The sequence below is a fragment of the Schistocerca piceifrons genome, chromosome 5 (assembly GCF_021461385.2).
Source record: "Schistocerca piceifrons isolate TAMUIC-IGC-003096 chromosome 5, iqSchPice1.1, whole genome shotgun sequence".
NCBI lineage: Eukaryota > Metazoa > Arthropoda > Insecta > Orthoptera > Acrididae > Schistocerca > Schistocerca piceifrons.
Genome location: NC_060142.1, coordinates 605,855,226 through 605,878,736, shown reverse-complemented (window position 1 = coordinate 605,878,736; position 23,511 = coordinate 605,855,226). Strand labels below are relative to the sequence as shown.

Sequence of the window (23,511 nt, the reverse complement as noted above, 5' to 3'; positions counted from 1 at the left end):
GAAATTCTAAATGCTCAAGCATTGGTTCATATTAATGGATGCTTCCACAGCACTTTTTCTCGGTGGGCCCCTGTTTGATGTGACAAACTTTAACTGATTTGTTTATGTATTTATTTTTCTTGTAGTTGAGTCCAAGCAAACTAGTTGGACATTAAAATAGACGCTTTTAATTAGTTTGACATGTCCATAAAACATTAATTATAGCCAGTGCCATTAATGAAATAGAGTTATGAACGGGCCGACCGGAGTGGCCGTGCGGTCTAGGCACTTCAGTCTGGAACCGCGTGACCGCTCCGGTCGCAGGTTCGAATCCTGCCTCGGGCATGGATGTGTGTGGTGTCCTTAGGTTAGTTAGGTTTAAGTAGTTCTAAGTTCTAGGGGACTAGTGACCACAGACGTTAAGTCCCATAGTGCTCAGGGCCACTTATGAACGTATGTCTGTTTTCTGTTCCATTTCTTATTTGCGATTCTGTGATACAAACCAGTCACTACGCCATCTCGGCGACAGGAACGAACATCATAGTGAAATTATTTCGTGACGTTCTATGTGCGCCTATCAACCGCCGTACCACGGAAGAGAGACCACCCACGCGCTTGTGTGTGTGTGTGTGTGTGTGTGTGTGTGAGAGAGAGAGAGAGAGAGAGAGAGAGAGAGAGAGAGAGAGAGTGTGTGTGTGTGTGAACAAATAGCGCTTTTGAAAGTAAAGACTAGCACGCCAGACAGGAGAGTATAAAGTAAATACAATTAGACAAGGAAAGTTCTTTACGCAGTAGTATTTGTGACTGAACTGAGCTCACCCATTTTCAGCAACTTTAAATTAAATTTTTATTTAAAAAGTCTGTTGGTGGTATGTAGAACGGAGGACGTGAACATGAGTATCCTGTGAATTAAATTGTAAGGGCAGACGTTAACTCTGTGGTGACGGCGGACTAACTAGAAACAGCACCCGCGCTGTTGTACGGCGAATATAGAGGGCTAACGATGTTCTGAAACGAATGCTCTGCAATCTGCATTGCTCCATCATGATCGCTGTGGGCTCTATTCACTTTAACTTTAGGAGTTATTCGAAAAATGTTTTCCACAGATTACGTTTTGTGCAATAGAAGGAAGAAGTGAATAGAGTTTCTTGTGAAAATTGCAGTTTACAATTTGGTGATTAATTTGGAACGTTACCTAGAGCCACACATAACGAGAAATCGGTCGTAGTCTTGTCGGTACAAAACGGGGAAATTTACGAAATAACATTACTGATGCCGTAGAAACCGTAATTTTGGAAAATCTATCTTTTCTTGTAATTGCGCCTTGTAAATCTCCTTGATTTGTCATTATTACGTGGACCTGATTGCTGTAACACCTGAACATTGATTCGTTTATCTACGTACTCGGCGAGATGACATAGCAGATGCGGCACTGGGCAAGTGTGATGCAAATATAGCGTCCCAGTCCACGTCAGATCATCTCCACTAAATATTTCGTGATTCACTTTACATGAGATAGGGAATAATTCATTTTAGAACACACTGATTCCGAAACTGACCACATCAGTATAACTAATTACACCTCCATTGACGGAAGGATGTTTCCTTGCCTGCAGAATGGATTTCTCGAAGATATCTTTAATTTTTTGTTGGCCCAGAAGTTTCTTTGATCATCAACATCCATAGTAATATACTTCTAACGTGGATAATATTTTAAATTGACCCGATTTCTTCTGCATGAACTTCTCACTAATGTTCTTTGTTATCAGATAGTAATAACTAATTTAATTACTACTATTTATATGGCACATAAGCAAATTTTTTACTCTCATCCTCGACTGAATTCTGTAAATGACTAGTAATAGTTACTGTTATCTGCCAGATAAACGTCACTGAACTGGTAGTGGAAGAAAATTGAAAGCAAAAATTAACAATGAGTATCAGTAATTCTGGAAGTACAATAGCTAGTGTCAGACAATGCATGAACTTTTTTGCGAAACCTTTACCATACAGACACTGCATTTCACTATCAAATATCTCTTATACAGACTATAGTAAGTAAATTTAAATAACAATGACATCTGTTCATTACCTTTGAGTTGACGCCACATTGGGCGACTCGCGTTCCGGTGACGAAGTTGAAATGATAAAAAGAACAACACAGCACCCAGTCTAAGAGCGGAGATAATCCCCAACCCGGCCGGGAATCGAACCCAGGCCCGCTGTATAGGAGGCAAGCGCGTAACCATCCACCTACGCAGGCGGACAGAGAATAAATTATTTTTAAATATGCTTAATCTGGAATAGCCTGCTTGCTACGGGTCACAGTTCGCACAACTAACGCCATTGACAAAGTAACTGGTTTGCAGTGAGGCCGCGATACTGTTACAACGTTTTAGCAGCCAGTGCAGAGAGTATTTTGGAAGATTCAGTAGTAGCTGTTGACCGAATTCCACTGCCTTTACCACATGTATATGCTATATTTCTCTTCCAAATCTTGTCCAAGGAGTAATACATGAACGAACTGTGACATCGGAACGTATTTTGTGTGTCGAAATAGAAGCGCAGACATATTTGTCGTAGTACAGTGAACTAAGTGCCACTGAAGATATTTGATAATAAAATTCCTAAAGCAGAGGAAAGGGATCATTTTGACGCCCCATAATATATTTTCATGTTTGATATACATAAATACATTATTTCGTTTATGTTAATCGCTACCTTTTTACAAGTTATAACAACAATTCACAGGTTGATTCTTGCAAAGAAGAAAGAAACGCTTATATAATATTGGCTGGTTGTTGTTCTCTTCATTGCAAGAATCAACCTGTATTTTCCACACAGCCACGGTATCAAAATGTCTGTTTTCGACAAAACAGCATAAAATGATAATTTAACACTATCATTAATGCATTACTCACTCCTTTCAACAAAAAATATAGCGATCTGCTTTGCTCATTAAAACATTTTTGCTAAAATATAGAATTTCACGTATTAATTATTTCTGGACCATCCTATATTCATTTAATATTTATTGCCCGTATTATACTGGCATGTATTACACACACAGTTTTGTGATAACGTACTTTTCAATCGAATCATTAAACCCAGAGACGCATCTAGCACAGGTGTTTTCAGTTTTAACCGCACATTTACCGCATACTTCTTTGTGGCGCTATACACACTTGTCACTGGTCTTGTTGCCTTTGCAGATGCATCTATTTCTTTCGCTTTCTAGGTGATTTTGGACCCGCACCTGTTCTTCTTCCTGCTCTTTCGTTCCCGTGAAATTATTTGCCTGATGAAGTACAACTTTTTCCTTTCAGTTTCCTTGTTCGGTTCTATTTTCTAGATGAACCACGCATTTACTTCCACCCAGGATTTTCTCCTTGGCGTAATGTCCTTGACGTAATTAGGTCCTCACGTGTGCCACCAAAGATCATCCACAATCATACCATTCGTATAAGTTACACTCCAGACATATACGGCGGCTATCAGTTTTTCCAGTTCATCAAGTGATACCGTATAGTCTTTGATTTTAGCTCTTATCGAGCAACAGAATCTGTGTATCGCTTCATGAGACACAGCATAGCTCTATCAGAAGCTAGAAGGAAAGCACTGATGAGAGTCGTTTACTCGTTGCCAGGAGTAAGCATCGGGATTTCCTCTCTCTTTTAGAAATTTCACAGACGGCCTTCCTCCTCAATATGAGTAACTGACAATCTCCGGCTCTTTGCAGAAGCTTGCAATTTGGACAGCTGTGATTTATGTGATAAGAATTGACGTAGAAGAGCATCTGAATCCTCCTTCAGTAATCCCTCCTCATTCACTTATCAAAGGTACAGAATCCTCTTATTCGATCAATGAATTAAGTTCCCAATTCAAAGTACAATTCTCTAACATAGATAATATTCCTTAATTAGAAAATCCATGATGACGAGAAATGTTCGAAAACGCCTTTCATGGACAAAAAGTATTACCTGAATGGCACAATATATGCTGAGACAGACCGGAATGTTGTAAGTCCCAAGGTGCATTATGAACATCAGCAATTCTTCATGATTGCCGACAGTGGCCCTTGATTTTTGAATTATACAGCCTACATATATTCAAAAGAGAAATTACAGCATCAGAGAAGCAGTTGAGATCGGAATGTTTAACAATATCATTAACCGAGACAGTGGCTACCACATACAAACTGAACATAATTACGTCTGAATTGATTCTAATTTGTTTAATTACATTCACAAACATTTTGGAGTTTTTGATATAATGTTCACAGCGCTCAACAACTTTCTTTAGAAAAGTACCTGAGTTATTCATCGTCTACAGAAATGAAAATCATTACTAGTGTCCGCCAGTCAAAGACAACGATGCACTTTTCTGTAGCATGTGGTCGTTCCGTGACGTCTCCATGATATAATTTGGCAATAGAAATAAAGTCCATAATGGCCTGCTGAAATTAAATCTACTGACGATGAAGACGGAGGAAGTTGTCGGAAACACCATATTGACAAATCTAAAGCCGAGAGAGCTCTGTGAAGCATTTATTCAAGAATTTCGTAGCGGAAAACGTTTGTATTATAATCACTATTTGCATGTGAACACAATCCGTAATTTGTGAGGAACTCTGTTGTAATTCTGCCGCAGTGCTTGCTTGAAGCCAAGGGAATGATGTCTTACGCCGCAAGTATATTAGGAGCGTCAGCTGAAGGAAGGCAGCTGTGAGCCTTTGCATAATATCAAAGGGTGTAACAAGCAGGTGCATCGATAGATAAAGATATACACAATTTTCAAGGTACTGCTGTACAGATTCATCCTAGTGTGAAAGTGCCAACACTTACACAGCAGTGTATGTTACAGCATAGCACAAGTGCTGACGTCTTGTACTGTACGATGATAAATGAACTATAACCGAAGGTTTTGGTTGTAACTTGTAAAGATAAGATCACACCAAAGAAAAAGTGCAAACATAAACCACCAACGATGAAATGCTAAATATATCTCCAAGAGCTTGGCATCTGGAAATCTGTTTTATTACAGGGGGCCTGCACTAAATCCATTCACAGTATTCACAGGTAGATCTACAAATGCAAGACGATAGAAGCCTATTCACATCGCCGTTCATAATAGATAGCCGTTTGAAAACATCAGGCATCTCTCGTGTCTTCCTTTTGAGGGTTAGAGGCTGCCTAGCTATGCCGCTAGCTTCCGCTATCTGTATGTCTTTAACGGCAATTTATTCTACTTTACGAGTGGAATATGATGTTAGCGATCCTTTAGCAGGGTGCTGAAAGACCACTCGTCACGATGTACAGCATCACTCATAGCTGATCTCAGACAGTGCCGGCGGATGTTGTACGTAGACGGGATCTTTGATGCGTGTCAGTGGGACTTAAATTTAGTTGCTACTCCGACAGATCGGTATAATGCTACATTGCAGACAATATGTCTCACACAGTCAGTAACTATGTATTGTACAACATAAAACGGAACCGTGATTTCCAGTTGCACATTCTTGTTGCTTGTGTTATCTGCTGACATCATTCTGTTGTAGGTGTACTCACATTAGTCATTGCCTCTGAAAATGTTGCTCAGCTTATGATGGTCCGGGTTAGCATTCTATGCTCCGCAAATTTTTCTTGATCAACGTGTAAAGTGCCGAATTTCTCTGCTGTAGCTGGTGTTAGGAATTCATTTTCTTTCGCCAACAGTAGTCCTCACACCGGATTTATGCGGGCAACCACGACTTCGCAAAATATACAATCAACGTCTTCAACTATCTGCTGTATACAATCATGTCCTTGTCCACCTCTACAAGTTTCAGTACCGTGCAAGATGTCCCCTGATGTCTTACCATATATCTTATCAACCTGTTCCTTCTTGTTTTCAGTATATGCTACAAATTTAGTCTGCGCCGGTTTCACGGGTAACCTCATTTCTTATCACTCCTATTTTTAACATCATTCCAAAGCACCAAACATCAACCACAATGATTCTCTTCTTTTCTAATGGGCGTACAGTCCAAGATTTTCTTCCATCTAACGTTGTGCTCCACACGTACATTCTTAGAAATGTCTTCCTCAAATTGAGGCCGATGTTGAATGCAGTAGACTTCTTTAGGCGCTGAATGTGGTGTTTGCCTTTGCCAGTCTGCTTTAATGTACAATTTGCTTCGTTTTCATACGTTGCTTCCAAGATAGCTCAGTTCTTTAATTCGTTTACCTTTTGCTCCAGTTTTGATGGTAAGTTTCTCACTAAGCTCATTTCAGTTACATCACATTACTTGCTCTCAGTACATATTCTGTGCTCAGTACACTATTTATTTCATTAAGTAAGTTCTTTAAGCTTTCCTCACTTTCACTGAGAATAGCAACGTCATCCGCGGACCTTGTTGTTGTTATTCTTTGTTACTAAATTTTAGTCCTACTCTTGAACCTATGTTTTATTTCCATCATTGCATCAATGAAGTGTAGACAGAACACTGAACGAAAGACAGCATCCTTGTCTTACAACGTTTTTAATCCGAATTCCTCTTTCTTGGTTTACAATTCGTACTGTTCTTTCTTGGTTTTTGTATATATTGATTATTACCCATGTTTCCCAATAGCTTACTCCTATTTATCCCGAAAATTTGGAACATCTTACATAAATTTACGTTGTTAAAACGCTTTATTTTGGTCGACGCAGCTTGTAACCGTGTCTTGATTTTTGTAAAGGGCCGTTCCTATCATCATACACAACGTCTGAAACGCGTCTGTTGTGCCTTTAACTATCTAAAGCCCTGTCTCCAGTAGCTGAATGGTCAGCGTGACGGATTGTCTGTCCTCTGGGCCCGGGTTTGATTTCCGGCTGGGTCGGGGAATTTTCTCCGTCCAGGGTCTGGGTGTTGTGCTGTCCTCATCATCATCCTATCATCCTCATCGACTGTATGTCGCCGAAGTGGTGTCAGATTGAAAGACCGGCACCCGGCCAACGGTGCCGCCGACGGGGGACCCTAGCTATACGATTTAATAATTAAATAAAACCTATCTAAAGCCACACTGGCCGACACGTAAGAGGTGGTCTATATTTTCCATTTTTCTGTGTTTTACCTGGTCAGTAACTGGTAAGAATTAGGTGTCACCCTAAATCTGCTATAGTACTCTCACTTATCTTCCCATGGCATCTTCAGAAATGTGTGGATGATATTTTTCCTGAAGGTTGGTAGTATATCGACAATCTTATACGCTCTTCACGCCGACACGAATAACGCTTCGGCTGCTACATTCCGTAATGATTTTACGATTTCTGAAGGAATGTCGTGCATGACTTCCGCCATACTTGAGCCAATCTTGCAGAGCAATGGAAAATTCTGACTTTGATAGTGCATCCTCTTGTCTTCCTTATTCACCCCAATTTCTTCTTCTGTCATGATGATTCCCACACCTCGCCGATGCCTTCAGTATACTTTCCCCATGTATCCACACTCTCTTCTGCATTTAAAACTGGAATTATTCATGCATACCGAATGTTATCTCCTTTGCTTTTAATATGACAGAAGGTTTTATTGGATTTTTCTATACATTACATTAGTTCTTCCGATCACTATTTCTTTTTGTGTTTCTTCATACTTCCCCTGCAGCTATTTCACCTTGGCTTCTCTAAAATTCCTTCGTTCATCGGTCACTTCGTATTTATTTCGTTCCTGTGGTTTGTCTGTACTTCTATCTTTTCCTGAGCCTTGTGTGACACGAAGCGTAGTTATCTATCAGAGCCGATGTACCTCTTTCAGACTTTATCAGTTTTATCACCTAGTGAACTGGACACTAACACGTCTCAAAATATCTGCACATACTTGTTTCTGATTTCCACTGTAATCAGTATCCTTCTGTGCTTTGCATTCAGATAGTGGTGGAATTTGCGGAGTTTCGTTTCTCAATTTCTCCATGAGGCCAAGTCACGAATTTATAGTCAACACTTTCTTTTTCTGCTAAATGAGGTGTCAGTTGATTAAAAAACTACTGCGTGTTGTACCGCATCATTGAATAAAATGCTTTACTTAGAATCCATACTAATATTATACTTGCAAAAGCAAGTGTTTGTAGCGCTTTCATGACTAAGACACTGAATCGATATGGATAAATTTTGGTATGGAGATAGCTTGAACGATAAGGAGGAACATAGGGTACTTTATTAATTTAAAGCCGGCCGCGGTGGTCTAGCGGTTCCAGGCGCGCAGTCCGGAACCGCGCGACTGCTACGGTCGCAGGTTCGAATCCTGCCTCGGGTATGGATGTGTGTGATGTCATTAGGTTGGTTAGGTTTAAGTAGTTCTAAGTTCTAGGGGACTGATGACCACAGATGTTAAGTCCCATAGTGCTCAGAGCCAATTTTTTTTTTTTTTTTATTTAAAGAATATGACGCGAAATATGGAAGAGTACTTACTCTCTGTAACACCTATCTCATCTTTCACTTTTGAACTGCTTTTATTGTTTGATATGTTTTACATAATACGATTCAACGTAATGAATAAAATGTTTAGACAATCGTCTTCGTGTTTAATATATACTTCCATTCTAGCGTCAGGCGCTAACCTGTCATATTTTTGCCGATAAGCGTGAAGCGTTTCTTATAACTTCTTTGTTGCTTGCAAATTTGCGTGAACAGCTCGTTGTCATGCGGTTATCGTTGCTGTTTCGCGTTCGTCGATTTCCAGGTATATTTCCCGACCGGATCGGTATTTCTGTCTGCTCGCGTCTGGGTGTGTGCGCTCTCTTCATCATCATTTTATAATCATCTTCATACCACTCAATGAAGTGGCATCACATAAAATGACTTGCATCAAGCTCGCGAACATCCAGTCTGTGGTTTCTTGGTCAATAAAGTCATACACACATGTCAGCAAAAGTTACTTACTGGAACTGCCTCTTATTTCCGATTATTTAGATGCAGCATATATATGTATTAAGTACCGAAGTAATCAGCAACGCTTCTCATTATATCACACAAAACAACATTTTTTCCATTTATCTTGCACCTTTATTAATTTATAAAGAAAGTTGTTCCAAATACGAAGTGACTGTTGTCAACGGCAGGTAGCAACGAAAACTCACTAATCGTTCAACCAAGGCGAAAGCTCGGTCCCCGTAGCATCATAATGACTTTACAGGTATCACGGAAACAAGAAAGAAAGGAAACAATTCTGTTGAGATTTTACGACCCACTTTATAGATTAAGAGTTATCTTTTCACATTGGCAGTAGAGCATTATCTGTATCACGAAAGCGAGGAGCTCTGAGAAGTGACATCGTACAATGAGCTTGGCACCTAGAGATAATTCAGTTACGGCAGCACTGGATGTGATGGGACAATCGGCTCGAGAAATAATCTTGAAATCTAAATGGTACACAGACCGCACACAGCATACGGACTGTAAGTAATAATTTTCGAGCGAGAATTTAGTTTGGTGTAAGAACAGCCCTTTTTCATGTGACAAATTTCGGAAATAAATCTGCCGTCAATTGTAATGAAACGAGAAAAGAGGGTGCTGAAATGATTTTTAGAGACAGTGGAACGCATGGCGGGAAGTACATAAAAGGGAAAACAGAACCCTTATTTGGCAAAGCAAAGATGGTAAAGAGGGGATGGGTATTCCGCTAAGTGAAAAGGATTCTCTCTGTATATTCCGTGCTATGGCGTATTTAAGAAAAGCAATAGTGATAAAATCAGCAAGAACCCTCGGACTCCAAGGAATAATTTCACAGTATGATTGTTTCAGCTAGTACAGGTGCGAAGGATCCAAAAACCTCACCTAAATCACCAGCAACTTTCATAGAAACGAATACTGGACCCAATACAAATTCTGTACAGAAAAGGAGGCCTGCTATTGGAAGATACGCCTGCGACACAAATGCAAGTGAAAACCTGACAATGTTTCTTCATCTGTGCAGAGCAAACTATAAACTGCTATATATTACATTCACAGTACACCCGAAAAAGGAATCATTTACGTGCTGCCGGGCAAGCTAAATAATTAAGGAAATACATGAATACATTTTTTCGTCTTCACTTTGCTTTCTCCATATATATTTACACAAATAAGAGTGAAACAGTTCCGTGCACTGCCTTCTCCTTACAATAATCTTTTAATTGCAGACAACGTTTCTTCAATGGTGTTTGTGTGTGCTCCAGTTTTTGAATCCTTCAAATAAAGGCTTTGATTTACGAATAGGTGTTTGAATCCCTAATCTTTTACGCATTTATAGGAACTAATCAATTAGACACTATTGTTTTCCCATATATTTTTTTTAATTATCTCAAAAAGTGCCTCTTAAGATTTCTCTTGAAAAACTCGAAAAAATTACTTATTACTGCCGGCCGAAGTGGCCGAGCAATTCTAGGCCCCTCAGTCTGGAACCGCGCGACCGCTACGGTCGCAGGTTCGAATCCTGTCTCGGGCATGGATGTGTGTGATGTCCTTAGGTTAGGTTTAAGTAGTTCTAAGTTCTAGGGGACTGATGACCATAGATGTTAAGTCCCATAGTGCTCAGAGGCATTTGAACCATTTTCTGAAGAAATGTATTCTGTGCTACATTCACACACCCATTAACGTGCCAACCACAAAATGGTACTTATCGGTAGTCTGCTATGTGCAGACCAGGAACCTTTACCTACCGATCATTGTTTCTAGTGCCCGTTATTCCCTTGTACCCAAAATATCCACATGGATCCCTCACTGAGACTCTTCTTCGGTAAAATTTTCATTGGTGACTGACAAACCCACACCTTCTGTCTTTCGCGATGAATACACTCGCCGTATACCAATATAGATTTTTCTTATTGTCTTTCAGACTGTACAGAAACTCCAGTCCACTCAGCGGCTCATTTTGAAGGCATTACGAACACTCACTAAACGTTCGAAGATAACAGTATTTGAATAGGAGCCAAACTTCTCGAAAGAAGCCAAAGCAAATGCAACTGACGACACAGAAAAAAACAGTGGTCAGTTGTTTGGTGAGAACTCCAACTAATCAGAAAATGCGTGAAGACTACTATATATCGATAACACACCACTGCAAGGGCACAGTGTACTTTTACATACTGAAATTAAAATCAAATGGAGAGAATTACAATACACCATGATATAAATGTAAGGAAATATGTCACTGTTGTATCTGACAGCTCAGTAGGAAATTCTGTCCTTCATGATATGTCAGGTGCGGTATAAAAATCAATATTTATGGAGTGGAACTTCGAACACGCTTCAAATGGCGAAATATTTATTGAACATCTAACAGCTGAAAATTCATTTACTGACCCAGCCAACACAAGCCAAGGTGCAAACCTGTTTAATACCACAGGCTCGTTTTTCGCGACCACATTCGTTGACATCGCCAACTCACAATCGGACTGTTCCATCACAAGCTAACCTAGACATCGGGCTACGCTACAGATCAGTCTGTCACCAGAGACAGGTGTTTGCACTCATGCCCACGTCAACAATGTCGTGTTATTTTACCAGTCAGTGAGGTAACGATACGGTCGTAAATCTACATCTGCATCCATATTTCACAAACCACTGTGAACTCTTTTGTAGAGGGCGCTTCCCATTGCACCAATTATTACAGCTTATGGGCGCCCATACAATAGTTTGGATGGGGGGCGGAGGTCTAGCTGGGGCTTATGAAGGATTTTTAATATTATGGAAGACGAATGACTACTTGAAAGAAGCCATAAAAGTGTCCAGTTCCGACCCTGTTAAAAAACTGCGTAATTCCAACTTTTAAACTGCAAGAAAAACACCTGACTGCAACATATTTTTTCCTCTCCCTAGAGGGGAGTCAGAGGGGGGGGGGGGGGGCGGCGAACGCCTCCGCCCGCTCTTGGCCCCAAGTTTAGAAACCGTTGTTAGGTCTTCGTTCATTTCCATTCACGTACTGACTATCGTAAAAATATCTATGATTGCTGTAATTAATTTATTCCACTCCTCTGTATCCCTAGGGAAGCGATAAGGAGAGAGTATTAGTACATTCTTAGCAGATATTTTCAGTAAACCTAATTCAGCTTTCATTATAAGTACCGGTATTTTTTATGATTAATATTCAGTACCGTCTCATACCTTTCAACACGTGTAAGATATCCCACGAAAAACATATAATACTACCGACACAATTACCATTTTACCTAACATATATTTGTTACAGCTAATTGTCACCGTATAATACGTTTAATATAATAAAGACATTATTAGAATTATTTTGAAAGTGATTCATAATTTTGTCTGCTCAGAATAGTTTAAAGTTATTGGGTTTGGAATAAAATTAGTCTGTACATCAGAACAAGATCCCTTTGAAGACATTCCAGTAAATTGCGATGAACGCAAATCGTGTACCTTTTTTGTCCTAAGTTTGCATCTGTCTTCAACAGCGGCACTGCAACTAACTGCAACAACCTATTCGGGTTCAAGCATTTTCGGTAGATGACGATGATGCTTGGTTTGTGGGGCGCTCAACTGCTTGGACATCAGCGCTCGTACAAAGTCTTGATCTTCAGACAGTCCAATTGTAGCTACTTTGATGAATGACGATTATGATGAAATGTTAAGGACAACACAAAACACCCAGTCCCAGAGCAGAGAAAATCCCCAACCCATCCGGGAATCGAACCCGGGACCCCGTGATCCAGAGGCAGCAACGCTAACCACTATAACATGAGCTGCGGACATTTTCCGGTAGAGGCGCCACAAATATTGGTTTCTTTAGAGGTTGGTGGCAAGAGGACATCGCTGGTGCAATAGTCGGCGACTCTTAGTGTCTATAGGTTATTCCGTGACAGTGCGAATCCAATCTACTTGTGCACGTGGTTTACAACCTGGCACGGCTGGAGAGTTTTGGTGAAGACATAACAATTAAATCGGACGGTAAGCCCGAGAACCACATTTAAAACTATTAGCATAAGACTCACGAGCGTAAGTCTGGTTTAGAGCGTAGTTGTAAGACAGCTCAAGCTGCAAAGTTACTCGTATCCAGCAAACCTCAGAGAAACCACACATCCTCCGGAACGTGAATGCAGAACGTCGGGTGGCCTTTAAGAACTACAGAGACAGTACAACAGTAACAAGCCCGTCAAGTTGTAGACCCTGAGCGTCACGTTTATCTTACAGCTTCCAAGACGCTTGAAGACTCACAAAAAGGGCGTCATGTAAAGGCTGAACGACAAATAGAGAGTCGTGACTTTACTTGTGGCACGTGGGAGGCTTTTTATGAGATTGCATTTGATTATAATTTGTTACCTTACAGTCTTACATTAGTCACCATTGGAGGATGGATGAAATATGAGGCACCATAAAGCATTAAATGATAGGGTGAAAGGGTTGGTACGTGTTGCTCCGGTGGCAAAAGCTCTCATCAAGTACTAGGTCAGCCGAACGAACCCATATAAAGCCCTCTTCATTTCGAATGTGATGAATCGAGGCCATTTTATATGTCACTAGAAAATACAGTACACGCTTTGAGATCGGCATACTGCAAAATAGTAGAAACACGTTCGTTATGTACAAACATTACTACCTTATGTACTCACCAACACAAATCATAGCAAACTACTGTTGTGCGAGTGAAGCAGAGAGTAAGAGTTAGTTTATTTATAATTACTGCAGTTCATACATCGACGCGGTACAATACACAGAAGAATTTTATTCATGGTGTAGTTAAGGAAGGATCAATTATGCGAACTCCTGTAATAGAAGATGTGCTACTAATGGTGAAACGGGGGAGGGGTTATTGGAGAGAACATCGCTATCCGTCAGCTCATATTGATATTTTTGCCGTGTAGTCCCGTAAGGCTTACTTTATTTTCTACAGCTTGATTTTTTTTTCTCTACCTTTCCAAAGTCGATTTTCGTCTTAGTATACGAATAGTATTTCGTCATTTTATATGAAAATTGCGATCTGTCTTACTTATACACCGCCCCCACTCCAAACTGTTTTGTACCTACAAGTAGGGCATAGTGTACCTACAAGCAAGTGACGTTTTCTGGTCGGTACTACAGTGTAGTAACAGGTATCAAAATCACTTAAGGCAATACGTACTCTATACCGCCATAAGTGGTTTCCGTCGTGCTATACAGTTTTTGTTGTTCTCAGACATAAAGTTGCGTTCTTTGCAGCATTTGTAAACATTTGGACTTCTACGCATATATGTGCTGCATAAAATATTAAAGCAGTTTTCGAAATTTGCTGTTAATTCTCCAGATAGTGGTTGTTTCAGCAATTAATTTCTATGTGCTTTTAAAACTAGTTTCATAACATATGGACAGTGAAACCATACTTCGTCGTTCGTGCGCCATCTTCTACCTTGAAGCAGAAGGAGGTACTTTACCACGAAACATTTGATAATTGCCAATTATCAGAGTTTTAACAATTTTACCTCTCTTAAAAACTGAAATGTATTTTAGTTTTCAATAGCTGCAATTTCTAAATGTATATGACTTTTCAGTAGTTTCTGATCAATCGTGATTTATTTGATTTCTCTTATTGCGTCTTAAAGTGTAGCAGGGTAGTAAAGTATAACAGAGAGAATATAATGTACAGTACTAACAAGATTATCCCTAATCGCAAGGCTTTTTAATGTGAATACAATATTTGTTAATAGGAACGTGATCATGTTATACGGTCGGACACTTTTGTAATTTCAGAAAAATTAAGTCAATGCCGTAACGTGCCATGTGGCTTGATATTATGACAGTCTCCTGTCAAATTAACGAACAAGCTCTACCATTTCGGTTTGAATCTCTAGTTTCTAAACTCGGTGTTCTAACATTACAGCGCTCACAACAAAATATTTTTTCGAGAAAATTTTAGATTTTCTGTTTAGTAGGGAGTTCTCTTTGTTTTGATGGTATTCAGTATTTCTATCCGGTTTCTGAACTATATGATCGTACAGTTGTTGTTTGAGATCTGCGGTATTTATTGATTACCCGCCCTAATAACCGTGCGTGTTAGTAACATTTTCGAGATGGGAAGGTGCGCTCGGCCCGGATCGAGTCCTTCGGGCAGATTAGCGTCAAATGTCGGTCTGCTGGCCAGCTTGCATATGGTATTTAGAGGTTTTCCCACATCCCACTCCGTGACTACAGAGTTAGTACACAAATTCCATCTCAGATACCCGATTTTCAGTCATTTGTAAAGTTATCGATGCCTGTCATATGAATAAACTACACGCAAGCAGATACGGGTACACATATTCCCTCCAGTTATGGAGGGTGGGGGGGTAATGTGGTGGATGCAGAAAGGCAATCCGGCTGTCTCTTACACTACCAATGACAAATCCGTTACCAACAATGCAGCCTGTACTCCTATGTGGACAAAGGCACAGGAAAATGAAGGATAGTCTTATGTATTTACTGATTTTATCAGCTTATCGGACGACCTTTGCATTTTAGCTGTCTACTGGACCTGACAGATTCAGTGTATTTCCGAAGTTGATGAAGAAGGAATGAAGTAAGGTAACTTTAATATGCAATTTGTTCTACTTACAATTTTCCGTTTTTGTAGGCAGTATTTAGAAAATGGCTTACCTTCATATCTTACTTCAGGCTGGTAACTCCCACGTTCTTATGATTTGTTACAAATTTAATTTGGTCTTCCCCGTTAGATGGTACATGTTCATACTTTCTTAAATTTGGCATATTCTGTGGGAACGAGTTCCCTTATCCCCTTTTCTTTTAAGTATCGTACTGGGCTTGTACCCGAATGATTGACACCATCCTGGTTACCAAAAACTGCTGCAGACATATTGTACATATAGCTACTACTAAAATCTCAGAATGGCTTCCACTCATTAAATCTGAGTTGCATGAGGTCGCTTGATACCATTTGAGATACCCAGACATGTCTCACAGCTATCTCTGTGCTTCATCATCTGGTGCTAAACGCCATCACCTGCCAGAATATTGCAGCAGGATGACAGCTTCAGCAAGAGGGGTTGGGGGGGGGGGGGGTTGGCCGAAAAGTATTGGGAATCTGGCTACGGTGGGGAGGGAGAGTGGGGGAACCCATTGTTCGAACACGTATCCGTTACGGTCACACCACATAAGTCAATGTACATATTTGTCTCGCTGTGAATGCATCGGTTCGCCCGTGAGAGTTTTTTTTAGTAAAGCCACTTTTTACATTACGGCGAAAACGTGTTGGCTGATTGTTGAGAGCAACGCGCAGTTGTGAAATTTGGTTTCCTGTTGGGGAAATCTGCCGCTGAAACTACTGTAGTGCTTAATACTGCTTATGGGGTTGCTGCCGTAAGTAAAACCAGAGTCTACGTGTGGTTTTCACGTTTTAAAAATGTCGAAATGTCAATTGAATACCAACCTCGTTCAGGACGCCCCTCAACATCAACACGTCGACAAAATCAATGCCATCTTTCGTGGATATCCTTGCCGAACCATTGATCAATTCTGTGAGATGTGTGGAATATCTTGGAGTTCAATTAAAAGGACTCTATCTGAAAATTTGCACATGAGAGGGGTTGCAGACAAATTTGTCCTTCACCTTCTCACAGAAGAGCAAAGGGAGAATCGACTTTAGGCATATTTTGATCTTCGAAATCAGCTCAAAGAGGACCCTGAATTTTTTTCCAAGGTGATCACTGGTTATGAATAGTGGTGCTATGGATACAATCCAGAAACAAAGAAGCAATCAAGCGGGTGGATGATAAGTGACGCTTCTCGTCACAAGATATCTCGCCAAGTACAGTCAAATATAAAGAAAATGCCCATTTGTTGATGTGATTACAGAGGTTTTGTGCTCGAGTTCGTTACCCCTGGTCAAAATGTCAACCAGGATTTCTGCGAGGGTTATTCGGAAAGTAAAGAACGGTCGGTCGCGAAATGGAAGTGAAAATCCGATGAAGTTTTGCACAGGTGTGTTGAGCAGTGTGTCTAGTATGCCCGTCGATCGCGTTACGTCGTTCCTTAGGGATCTGAGCACGCAGGAAGCACTTACAGATACCTAGAACAATAGTGTCTCCGGCCGAGTACGAGGCCCTGCTGAGAAATTTCGTCTGAAGCTATGCAGCCAACATTACATAACTGTCGTGCACTTTCCTCTTCACGACAACTTTCAGCCGCATTCTGCAGGGGTAATGAAGATGCTTCTGCATCGTTTTCAATTGGAAACGTTTGATTACCTACAATACGGCCCGTAATTGTCTTCCTCTGAGTTTCATCTCTGCTCACATGAACCGCTGGCTATGGAAACTACATTTTGGCACAGACAACGAGCTGTAGTCCACCCTAGAGAATTGACGGAAAGCACTGGCGGCTGCCTTCTATAACGAGGGTATTGGAAAGTTGGTACAACGCTACGACAAACGTCTACGTAGGATCGGCGACAATGGAAGTTGTAGCAAACTGTTGCAAATAAAACAGTTTTGATTTTCACAGTGTTTTTCAATTTAGCGACCGATCGTTCATTAAATTTCGAATAGCCCTCGTATTTGGAGGTTTTGAAAAGACTGAGGGAGGGTATCCGGAAGAAAAGGGCAGATCTTTGGCGCACAGGCGACTAGTTCTTCCATCATTACAACGCGCCGGCGCACACCGCACTGATCTAGCCCCTGTGATTTCTTTTTTTTTCCCCAGGCTCTAACGGGACATGAAAGGAAAGCGTTTTGCCACTGATGAGAAGGTACAACAAAAATCGCTGGAAGACGTAAAGATCATTCCGATAAATGAATTTAAAAACTGTATAGAACAATGTTCGGATCGTTTGAAGAATTGCGTTGTGGTCAGTGGAAAATATTTTGATGGTGAACAAAATTTGGTGTAAACATTTTACGGAAGAAAGACGTTGGAACGAATTTGCCGTTTTTTTTAGTGAGCCCCCTCTCATATGCCATGGACACTGTTCCCACCCCTGCCCCAGAGCCAATCTGTCTTGGCGTCGGCATTAAATAGGAGTAAAATGTGAATCACTGACTGAAAAATATTTTTGTCTGTGATAGTAATTCATTGTCTAACCGTCCCTAATACATACAATCTATTCATTATTTTGTCTAAGTTTCAAGTGCGTTCCTAGCGCCAGAAGAGCATCGCGTACCACAAATGTCAGCCATTTATCCATTTCTGCATGTTTGTTCTGTACAGTAGTCTACGTCTGTACCATTCTCACGTATTTACTTGAAGGTTATTAGATTTATGGCGGACAGAAAAAACGTATCAACTATCAACTGCGGAAAATCTTCGTCGATTTTCCATTCTGGAGGACCTGACAGTAAGAACACCGTTCATCATTGTGTCGGGAACTGGTATCGTTTAATGGTCGTCAGAAACATCGCGTGAGGTGGAAGCGTTTTGATCTATCTGCTATTGAGTCTATAATTTTGGGGAGGTATAGGTTTTATGAATGTGCTATTGGGGCCCACCATTTCACAGGTGCGTGTTAGAGCTACAGCAGACAATTTGATTTGTTCGATTTCCTGCTCTTCATAGATCTGAGTTCGTTTATTAACTTCATTGTCGTAGATTGGCACTTAACATCAATATAATAACAACCAGCAAAATATTTGGCATTAAATTCTTTTCGTCCCACTAATAGACCTTACTTCCATTTTGAGTATTCTTCATGTTCATGTAATATCAATAAAGACTGATTTTGAATGATGAAATTAGTCTGGATTTTGTTTATTATATTTTATCATTTATCACTAACACCAATATCAATAGTTACGGCTTTAGTTTACCTACTGCCTGTCTAAATTACAAACTAATTCTGGTTATCTGATACTGATGGTACTCACTGCTCTACTTAATAAGAGTACGCGTACGAGTGTGTGTGTGTGTGTTTGTGTGTGTGTGTGTGTGTGTGTGTGTGTGAGAGAGAGAGAGAGAGAGAGAGAGAGAGAGAGAGAGAGAGAGAGAGAGAGAATGTACAGAAGTAGGGCACACGTTAACGGTTAGAAACTTGGTACTACCATCAAGCAAACACAGTAACAGCATTCGTTTAGTCTGACGATCCACTCATTAAATTAAGAATACGTTTAGGCTTGAAACACTGAAATAGGAGATTATGGTTTGAATTGTTACTCTCGTTCGGCAAAGTTTCAGATGTTAGTAACTGGACTACATTAGAGATCAGTGAATCTGTGCGCGTTGCGGTATCGGAAGTTCAAGACACACATTCCACTATTTATTTGTACCTTCGCCCTTTACAGCCTAAGATTTTCACAGCGAAAGTTTTCATTTTTGTGTCATGAAGGATCAGACCATGTTCAATTACTTGTCTGAATAATGCTTGTGGCAACAAAAGCGCAGTGGAATGATGTTTTGGATATTAGTGCTATTCATTGGAAGAACTTCGGTGAGATATCAGCTTGTTTAGATTTTCGTATCAGACAAACAGAATTTGTGATTTTTACACATTCCTTTATATTTCATATAAGATCATTTAGCTTGCGGCGATGTTGAATATTGTTTTCTTACTAAACATTTTGCTTTGAATATCGAACAAGGTCTCTTTGAATTAAAAGTTTTTATAGTGGACAACAGCAATGACACTCTTCATATACAGTGTATCGTAAGATTACAAGTTTCTGAAGTCGAAATGCCTTTAGTACATCTTAAGGAGTCGCTAGAGAACATTCTGTTAGCTAACACTTTCTGTCTAGCATGGTATCTGAATGATAAATTTGCAATAATACGCTGCGCGTAAGGGAAATATAATTTGGAGTAAGTCACTTTTAAATACAAACGAGCATGTGTACGACTGATATAAGGCAGCGTGAAACTTGTATTTATTGTGCATCCTCACACAAACTGAGAAGATTTCTTACAAAAGGTCGTTTAACTAAAAATCAGGAATGAAACTTTAGTTGCCGGCCGCTGTGGCCGAGCAGTTCTAGGCGCTTCGTCCTGGAACCACACGACCGGTAAGGTCGCAGGTTCGAATCCTGAGGACGGCTTCTGTGGCCGAGCGGTTCTAGGCGCTTCAGTCCGGAACCGCGCATCTGCTACGGTCGCCGGTTCGAATCCTGCCTCGGGAATGGATGTGTGTGATGTCCTTAGGTTAGTTAGGTTTAAGTAGTTCTATGACTAGGGAACTGATGACTTCAGATGTTAAATCCCATGGTGCTCAGAGCCATTTGAACCATTTCTGAAACGTTAGTTACAATGACATTTCCAACATGTTCGTTGCGATACAGCTATATACCTTATACCCCAAGCATGAAGCTTCCTGGGGTTCCTCAGCAATATTGTTCAGTAGTCTGTGAGTATAATTATTAGTCGTTCATTGACATTGTTTATTCTCCGTACTTATTTTTCATTGAAGTTCTGATAAGTAGACATAGTGCAGCGCAAAAAAATAAGAAAGTCACTGACCTAATATAGTACCTAAAAACTAAAACTTCGTGGTGGATGAAAAGTGTCTGTTGGGGACTCGAACCAGGAACATTTAGCGGGCAGTGTTCTTACCCAGAAAAATATTATCATATTTCAACTGTTTTCCTCCATCAAGATGTGAGTAAAGGCATCTAAGTAACTGTTGTAATTTTATGTACTAGTGAGATAAATGAAGCTGCGAAGCAGCTCATGAGTCGTCTCTCGATAGCTCAGCCGGAAAGAGAATATCCCTCGAAATACAAGGTTTCGGTTTCGCCTACAGGCCTTCGAAACGTTTTGATTTAAAACATTATAGTTTCAAACTACATAACGAGTAAACTTTTCCGACGCACTGAGCACTTTCTGTTAAAAATATGTTATCAATGTAAATTGTAAATTCAGGTTTCTATTCGTAAAGCTGAACATAGTTCCGTGTACATGACACAGCTAAAAAAAAAGGTGTCACGTTTCGTAAAACTCTCTCAGCAGTAATTTAAATTGCTGCAGTGATAATGTCAGCAATGTTCGTTAATTACTAAGTATATAATTTACAGAATAACTATCGGATATCGAGCGTAATGTACCAGCACGTTCGTCACATACGCTGCCAAACTCAGAACATCACAGCCTCACAGTCTGAGTCTTGTATCGAATTTCACAAGTGACAAGTAAATTCATTATTAATAACGTTCCTGGGACGGCTGGCTTTAACGTTGTCCCCCAATAATTTTAAATATATCTGCAGCAAATTCAGCGAAAAAGCGTCTCTTTCATTTCGCTTACAGCTGTAAGATAAATCCCTTGAACAAGCATTTACTTAGTATATACGATATCTGAATGATAATTGATAACCTGAGTTGCTTAAAATCTATTGTTCCCCTAATAGACATTCGCGAAACCGGTACCAGAAGTTGTACAATTAATCTAGTACTGTTAGTAACCTCTACTTTTACACCAAATGTGTCTTGCAAATTATGTTTTAGATTACCGAAGTACATATTACTTTATTTAGCTAAAAAGTAGAACTAGCAGCAAAATATATAAATAGTTTCATTCACATGAATGTGAGATCTTTCGTTGGCAACGGGAAGCAACGCATAAAACGCGCAACACACTTTGTGATACTTAACAGTAATTAAATGATATTTTGTTAATTAATCGGGATGATGTAGCATCTTTATTTGTGCAAAATGCCAAATAGTTATTTACTTTTCAACACTTATGTAGAAATTTTACACCTTCATTGAGCACAATTTTACGGAAAAACCATTTTTAACGTTAATTTACGAGTTCTTTCAGCCTTTGAAAAGTGATAGCATACTACAACTCAAAAACAACACTCTCTCGTTCAGTACACTGTCATCTACGAAGCATGTAATCTTAACGATGTTAGACGTACTTCAGCGAATAAGTGTTCGATACACTGATAGCATCGCATTCTTTGTTTTTGCATCACAGACGTTATAAATGCAATATTTTTCAGGACTCGTAAATGGAATTAAATGTTCGGCAAATTGGAATTCCACTCATCTGACAGCATACAAAAACAGCCGAAAACTCTGCCTGTAATTTTATCTTGAAACTCTTCCATTAGGTCCGTGTTTGCATAGAAAAACAGTAATATCAGAAATTGAGTCCGCCTTGATCCAAAACATCTTGTTATACGTTTAAGAAGGTGTTTTACATCAAGCCGGACTCAACTTCTGAAATTACTGTAACTCTGCCTCTACTAGTTTTAGGAGGACAACTGTCTATACCTACTCACCGCATTCTGAAGCCTGCCACCCGGTGACGTATATCCAAACGAGTTGTAACACAAGAAATATTTTAACAGATTGTGGTAGTAAGTCCTTCATAAATGCTATCTTTAGTAGTAGTCTTTAGTATGAAGAGTGGCTCGGTTAAGCTGTCCACGCTCTACCCTGAACAAGCTTCATCTTCGAATAACTACTGCAACCCACATCCACTGGAACCTCTTTACTGAACTCGTCTAGTGGCCTCTCTGCGCAGTGTTTCCCCTAACAACTCCCTCGAATACTTTACTGACGATTCTTTGACATGTCAGGACTTGTAATGTCCACCGAGCCCCTTTCCTAGCACAGATAGGCCACAAATATTTGTTCTTTCCAATTCTGTTCAGTAATTTCTAATAAATTACCGCTACCTATCCATCTAATCTTAACCATTCTATAACAGCACTAGATTTCAAAATTTTCTGTTGTCTTCTTGTCTGAACTGCTCACCATCTACGTTACACACCCGTGAAAATCCCTCCAGAAACGACTTCCTACAACTTTAATTTATATTCGATGTTTTCAAACTTAGAAACTCTTTTATTGTCATTGCTGTATTTTGTTCCCATCCTACTTCGACCATCGTGTTAGTTTACTGCCCAAATTGCTAAACTTACGTACTATATCCAGTGTCTCATTACCTAATTTGATACCCTCAGCATCACCTCATGTATTTCTTGTATCTTCCATTACCATTGCTTCTTTTGTTTATGTCATCTTATATCCGTCTTTCAAGACACCGTCGATTCCCTTCAGCTGAACTCCAAAGATCTTTGCTGTCTTTGACAGATTAAGTGTGTAATCGGCAAACATCAAACTTCTTATTTCTTCTGCCTGAACTTTAAATCCTTCTACACATTTTCAGTGGTTTCCTTTACTGCTTTCTCAGCATAAAGATAGAAAAACATAGGGTATACGCTACAAGTCAGTCACATTCCCTTTTCAAGTACTCTTTCTCTTTCAAGCACTTTGACTCATACCTAGCGTTTGCTTTTATTACAAGCTGCAAATAATCTTCGGCCCCCTGCGTTTTACTCTGGTACCTTCACTATATCGTAATATGTATTGTAACCAACATTATCAAAAGATTCATTAACGTAGGTTTAGCGTTCCTTAACTTGGCTTCTAACAAAAGGCGTACTGTCAGTATTGCCTCGAGTGTTCCAACATTTGTCCGGAATCGAAACGAGTCCAGTTTATACCAGGTTTTCCATTGTTCTGCAAATAGTTTGTGTCAGTATTTTGTATGTGTGACTTATTAAATTGATAGTTCGGTAAATTGAACACTCTTCGGCACTAGCTTTCTGCGGAGTTGAAAGTATTACGTTCTTCTCCTAGTCTGGTTGTATTTACCTTCCCTCAGATATGTTGCACACCAGATGAA

At 39.9% G+C, this 23,511-nt stretch overlaps 1 long non-coding RNA gene across 1 annotated transcript in view; it reads left to right on the top strand.

The window, feature by feature from the left end:
- LOC124798670 overlaps positions 1-23,511 on the top strand; it is a 296,490-nt gene that overhangs the window by 3,748 nt on the left and 269,231 nt on the right. The gene's annotated exons all lie outside the window — the stretch shown is intronic.